We start from the raw sequence: 7,395 nt of genomic DNA, 5'->3' as shown, positions 1-7,395 counted from the left end.
TTTTTTCTTATTATATGTTACATGCTCTTATTATAACATTTTTTCTTATTATAATTTTGAATTTTTTTATATATTGTTAATATATTTTTTATATTTTTAAAAGAATTATTATTATACATAATTATTTTATGTGAGTATTTGCTTATTATATTTATATGTTCTTATAGGTCCAATATATAAAAACAAAATTCACAATTATAAATAGCATTTTTTTCAACCAAAAATTTTTTTATTATGTGTCCATGTTCTTATTATAACATTTTTTTCTTGTTATAATTTTGAATTTTGTTTTTATATATTGCACTTAAAAATATTTTTTTTATATATTATTAATATATTTTATATATTTTAAGAAAAAAATTATTATTATAAATAATTATTTTATGTGAGTATTTGCTTATTATATGCTACATGTTCTTATTATAACGTTTTTTTCCTTATTATAATTGTGAATTTTGTTTTTATAAATTGACCCTAAAAATCTTTTTATATATTATTAAATATTTTATATATTTTAAGAAAAAATTATTATTATAAATAATTATTTTGTGTGAGTATTTAAGAATATTGATTTTTCAAGGGTAAAATGATCTTTGAAAAACCTTTTAATGGAGTTGATTGATAGAAGGATCTTAATGTCCTATTAATTGAAAAATTTTGGGACAAGATGTCTATTTTTCAAACTAATAAATCTGAATTAAATTATATTTAAAATTCAAGAACCTTGATGTATTTTACTCAATCTATATATTGATAATACATCAAAAATAAATTTTAATGACAAATATCCATTTATTTACTACCTATTGCCAAATGATATACTAGATGATATACTTCCTCTTTATTATGAGCAGACAATTGTAACATCCTAGTAAAAAAAAATTGTAAGGTCACCATCACAACTAGACTGATATTCCCACATGGTCTTACCATGTAAGCTCAATCGCCAGATGGTTATGCCTATGTGATATTAATAAAAAAAAAAGTCCTCATATGAGAAAAAAATCAATTTGTTTCATTTTCCAACTTCTCTAGACTACCCTTTACTTCATTTAATAGCATCGCCACCGTTTTTGAAACTCCGATGGCGGACCATCCTCTGCCACCATTGTACGCGGCTTGCCGGCCTGGTTTTTCTTCCAAAAACTCATCCAAGTCTTCTTCTTGATCCTCACTTTCTTTATATCAGAAAAAATTTTCCTAAAAACTCCTAGAAAGTCCTAAATTTAAAACCAAACCGGAGACCTTACAAATTTGATACGCCTTCCTCAACCACTTATCACCACCACCGGCACCGTTTCCTCTTTCCTCTACTCCGGCTTTAACCCGTCACAACTAGAGAAGCTCCAAAAACCCAAGATCAAAAGACCCTAGAACCCAAAACGGCTACCTGCATCCGTCTTTCTACAAGCAAATTTAAAACCAAAAGACCCTTGTTGTTTTTTTATCATTGACCAAAAAAAATAGTTAAATGAATAGTCCAAACTTACCACTTCTAGATAGAAGTAATATATCCGAGGCTTTCAAGAGAAAATTTGCTTGAAAAATAAATCCAATCTTTTTGAGATCTGATCTGCTTCACTGAAAAAATTGCAAAGTAGATTAAAAAAAAATGTAAGGAACAAACTTTATTTTTACAAAGAGAAAGCAATGGAGAAGTTGTTGCATTTACCTCACTTGGTGCCTTCTAAATCTGCGACAATTTATTCATAATGGATCATTGAAAACAAAGAAAATATATTTGAAGATTTGTTTTTTTTTCTCTTTTTATTTTTTATTTTCAGATGAAAGTGACAAACAAAGTGGAAACTAAAGAGAAAAAAAAAATGAAAAGTAGCTGTCTTTTTTTTTTCTTGAAGTTACAAGGAAAGAAATGTAGAACAAAGAAAATTCAACTTAAGTTTTTTTTTTTTTCTCTCTCTTTTTGAGTTGAAGGAAAAGCCAATAGAGTAGAAATCAACCTTAGAACGCTTGGCCATAACCAAAAAAAAAAAAAGAAGAAATCAAGCTAGCACTGAAATGATAAAAAAGCTTGAAAATTGAAAAACGAACGTTCACATATCTGCCTGAAAAATTCGAATAAAAGAGATTAACAGAACACTCAGCTTCTTACAACAGAAATGGGTTTTTGCTTTTTTTTTTATTATTATTGAAAGGATTGGATTTATGAATATTGATTAGCGTGTAAAATGTAGAGAAACGAAGACTTCTTTTCAACAAAATTTTGGAAGAGAAGTAGAATGCTTGGTAAGGATAGATAACACCAAAATTTTGGTACTTGCCCATCTGTAAATGGTCCCCACTGGCCACTGTCTTGTAAATCTCAGTGCCTAATAAAACATCTCTCGAGCCTAGATGGAAATTCTTATTTTCTTTAGTAGAATAAAAAAATATATGAACCCATTATAAAAAAAAAAAAAGGCTTTGGCTTCTCTTGATATTTGCTTTATGGTTGTTCGCACTTCTTTATAGTTGGGTGAGGAGTGCAACGCCACAGGTTTTTGATAAACATTAAACACTGCAGAATATTTTAGAGGAATGATTATTAACACCAACAAAAACATAAGAAATGAAAGTACTCTGCCTTTTTCTCACCCGATTTTATAATAGAATATGGAAACTTGTTTAGTGGATGGTTGAAGTTGGGATTTTTCATGCTATACCGATATAAATTTTGAGGTGGATGGGTAGTTGGATTGTAGAGCTTCTTGTTGGAATGTAGTTGGGCTTTTCCTTATGATGCATAATTGCATAGTGCAATGTAACAATGAATTATTTGTATGATAATTAATGCATAATGGAAACTGAGTTGAAGCATTATATGATTGTGGAAATAATAAGATAAAAAAAATTTTTGCCTGCATTTTTTTCCTCTAAGGCTTTATCTTTTGGTTTGGACTTTGGACGTTGAAGTTACATTGAGGAATTGCCATGGAGAAAAACAAAATTTTTGGATTTTGTGCTTCACCTTAGGATTGAAAAAAATGTAGGGCAGTTCGTTAATTAAAATAGTAACTTATGTTACATGGATTCTTTACTTTACCTTCATCAATCATGTCCAGCATTCAAAATATCGGACATTTTAAATCTATATGATTATGATATTTGGATCTTCAAAATTAATGTAAAAAATTACCAAAAACTTGATGCATATGTGTTTAACAACTTATCCCTGAATCAAGTCAACCATATAACATACTCAGGAAATAGAGGCTAAAGATTGGATAGCTTTCTATGGGCAAAGTACATAATTGTACTAAGATTTTTAGGCTTTGGTTTCTTGCAAATTGCAACAGTTAGGTAAATTGACAAATTTCTTGTACAAAAAAGGGCAACATTTTTTTTTTTTTTGGTGTTATTTCCTCAAATTTCTCGAGGCAACAGAACCTGTCTGTTGTTATGTACAAATGCATTGCAAATCCACTTACAAAAAGAAATTATATTGAATCACCACAATGAATTTGCTTAACTATCACTCGTCATCTTTACCAAGAAGAGGTTTGAATGATTATAGCTCCTTTAATTTTAGCCATCGGTTGGGGCAACTTCTTTCACGTTTGGAGCTACTTTCCCATTTGGCAAAGCAGGTTTCACTTAGGCTGGAACTTTCATCTCTTTCTCTGATTTGCTTGCCTGCCTGGCATGAGTTTTCCTTCGGTGGACGGGCTGAGAATGAACCTTGACCTCTCAAGGCCTCGCGGCTATCCATCACTCCCTCCAGCTCCAACCCCAGTTTCCTTTGCCTTCCACAGCAAATCAACACAATTGATTTTAATTCCCAACATAACATCAAAGTATCCAAGTATCCAGCTTGAATTTCCCCTTTCCTAGCCTGATGAGAGAAGGCATAAGCAATGGCTCGTTTGCGTTTAACTGCTGCTTCTTCTCTCTGTTGAATTCTGAAAAGAATTTCTTCCATGGTTTCAGAGCCGCTTCATTCTACCTGTAAACAAATCTAATCTATATAAACGGCTTGATATATAAGAATCAGAATGGGATAAATTTTCAGAGTAAAGATGCTAACATGCTGTTATTATCTTACAAACCTCTATTGCTCGGGCTGATCAACAGGGCCTAACTCTCCCTTAATGTATAAAGATTGATGCAATTTGCAAGCTAATGACTCAATTTTTTAGGAGGTTACTTGTTTATTGAATCTTCTAAACAGTTTATAGCCACTCCTCTGCAGCCAATGCAAAGAATAGCAGCTAGTTTGTTCCATGCAGTGAATTTAACCCCTAAAAACAACATAATCCTAACTTGCTAATGCCATAAATTAAAGCTTTCAAACCAACATTGGTTGAAAAAACATCTCATGCAGTTTTGTATTTGTGAGACCCGTCCCCATCCACAGGTTCAAAAGGTAACTGTCATCGAGCAAAAGTGAGATATTGTCCATTTTGACTCAAAAAATCTTATGATTCATAAGTACAAGTTTAGGTTATACATTTACTCCATGGAAGATCCTCACAAATTCTCAATGTAAGATTACGAGGGTATCAATCTTCTACATGCATTTTTTTTCTCCAATTAAATTAGGCAAGAAAACAGTGCCTTTTATATAGAAATAGAAATGTTTTTGCATTTAACTCAACTTCTATTACCAAGTCTTCATAGTTCAAGTTAACTAGAGAAACTGTTTTTTTTTTTTTCTTCTTTGTAGATATGGAGATATATAAAAGCCTATTTAAGAAACATTCTAACTTGGTACCACTGCTTTACTAGATAATTAGAAGTAATAAAGTCGGTAACAGATATTAAGTAGGTACCTCCAGTTCATGAAGCTTAGCCTCAAGTTTCAACTGATTTTCCATTTTCTTTTGCAGAAGCCTGCCTTTTGTAACCATACATATTCTCCGTGTTCTAATTTGAGACTGTACATTGCACTAGGAATAGCTTACTATAATAGCTTAGTGTGCTTGATGTTTGCTTTTTGACTGAATGTCCCTGGATCGATATATTGAATCTACTGGCATCTCTCAGTCGGTGAATTGGTTTTCTTGCCTGAGAATATGTGATAAAAAGATAAAATCAAGTAGCAGAGGAGATAGGGATTATTAAGAACAACATTGGAATCTGTACGTTATTACATACTACTATGTATGTATGTATGTATCTGTACATACATACATAACTATGTATGTATGCATAAATAGCATGCGAGCTTTAAAATTCTTAATGGTATAAGGAAAACTGTTGTCTTTCTTATCCAAGTTCCCTCTTGGAAATGCTTATAGTAATTTACAATTTGCATTATAATTTTTGGTTTATGCCATCTGAATAAACTATGGCAGTGAAGCTGTGAATTAATTATGAGCCTAATGGTTAGTTGCATCAATGAAAAACCTAACACTTTGGGTTGGTTTGTTCAATACGAACCAAAGGCAATGACATTAATTTATTCTTGTGTTTTGCCCCCAATATGCTTTAATAAATTATCATTATTAATTTGTACTAATCTAATCTTAATGGATCCAATAATATCTACAACTCTATGAGTATGATCGATATTTGCATTTATTCATCTGCAAAACCATCCCAATATTCGATGATTAAAAAAAAAAAAACTATTGGATAATCCTTCAATTACCTTGTTTCCAAGGAAAAATACAGTCTCATTTTATCATGGATGATAGAAGTAAAATTGTATTGATGCAATTTAAGAGGAAACATCTAGTAGGCCTCGGGTTCAAATTTCAGTACCTGCAATTCCCTTTCTTACTCCCAGGCTACAACCTCTTTTTTATCAAAAAAAATAAAAGCTATTGATTTTCTCTTTCACTTCCAATAGTACAAAGTTAACTTAGAATAATAGACTAGCTAGACTAAAACAAGTCATTATTTCTCATTATGTGGCTAAACATAATGTTGTTGCTCTTGTTTCCTAGAAATTACAAAGAAACAATGGCAGATGAGTCTCATTTTCTTATATAGAGAAGGGACAAAGTTAGCAATTCTGCTCTTCGTAGGATGTAACCCACCAGACAATGTAGATTAGAGATAAATGTGAAGCTTTGGTCCAATCAAGCATCAGCTTCGAATATATGCTAAGGTTGTTTAGAAATAAATGTTGCAAAACGATGTTCCTAGATAGAACTGCCTCATAAATTAACATACAGGTTAAATGCATTTTTGACATTGATATGTATGACATCGCGATAAATTATTATATCCTTTATGCCCGAAAAGCCTTTTGAATTCGAACAGATATATCTCTTCAATTGCCAGTCCAGGAAGACCAGTTGCTGGACTCCTTGCCTCTTTAGTAGAACCATGAACCCCTTCACCACCACTTGATTTTTCATCGGCTAAGTGTACCTGTTTTGATGGGGTCTGACAGCAAATTAGTGATGAAGAATTGCAGAAACAAGATCAAAGTAGAGGCTGCAACATGCTCTGAATAGAGAAACATTTTTTTTGCTTTTACAAAAGAGGCTGTAGCATGCTCTGAATAGAAAAACATTTAATAGTATGTTCACACACAATTAGAAGAATAAATAAAAAAGAAATAGAAAATTGAGAAAGTGAGAAATTTAAGGGGAGAGCCAATGAGATTGAGAGCCCTTGCAGATACTTTGTCTGACATCTCAATCCCACATAGGAATGTTTGAGTATCTGCTATGATATATAAGTAAAGATTTCAACTCACAATTGTGAGATGCCTTTTGTGAGATAAAACCGTGAGACCTTAAGGTCTGCAAATGAACAGCTGAAATAATGGTGCCCACAAAATAATATGTGATTGTCTAATGTCTTGAGGGAGGAAGAAATGCTATTCAACTGAAATTCAGTATTAATGAATTTTCAAGTGACTTCCTTACAGAAACACAAAGATAATTAAAATGTGCGCATTGCTGTTTTTACTTCAAAATCTGTCTCACTCAAATGAATAAAATGTCATGTCCATGTCTCATGCAAGATGCCAAGATGAAGCTTTTGGGATAATTGGTAACACAACTTCACATAAACAAAGATTATTGGAAAAGTGTAGTTGGAAGCTAATGAAAATCACGAACAACTGCTCAATGAATGAAAATCAAAAGTACCTCATGAAAATCACGACCAACTGCTCAATGAATGATGATGTAGTTGACTGTAAAGTGTAAATCCACCGCCAAAAAACAACTGCAAAAGCCAAATGATATCAGTATTTGCCTGCAAGTGTGAGTGAGAAATAATAAATAAGGTTGTGGAACTGCTTGCTTGATGGAAAAGTTTAAAAAGATCCTTGTTTTTGAGTCTGCTAGTGGATAGGACAACAAACTATAAACTTTAGCTAATAAAAAAGGCATAAATAAACAAGAATGCAGTCTTATGAATTTTATTCGAATGTGTATTTTTTATATGAATTTTAATAATACCTTTATCTTCAATAGATATTTAACAAATTAATCT

The 7,395-nt window shown here is 31.7% G+C and overlaps 1 pseudogene; it reads right to left on the bottom strand.

Annotated features, from left to right (window-relative positions):
- Positions 1–3,525: 3,525 nt before the first annotated feature.
- Positions 3,526–6,586, bottom strand: LOC149514590 (protein IQ-DOMAIN 10-like; annotated as a pseudogene).
- Positions 6,587–7,395: the final 809 nt, after the last annotated feature.

This window comes from Durio zibethinus, chromosome 15, assembly GCF_047325235.1.
Source record: "Durio zibethinus cultivar Kanyao isolate XHJ-2024 chromosome 15, ASM4732523v1, whole genome shotgun sequence".
Lineage (NCBI taxonomy): Eukaryota > Viridiplantae > Streptophyta > Magnoliopsida > Malvales > Malvaceae > Durio > Durio zibethinus.
Note: the sequence above shows the minus strand (reverse complement) of the source record. Positions and strands in the feature narration are given on the sequence as shown.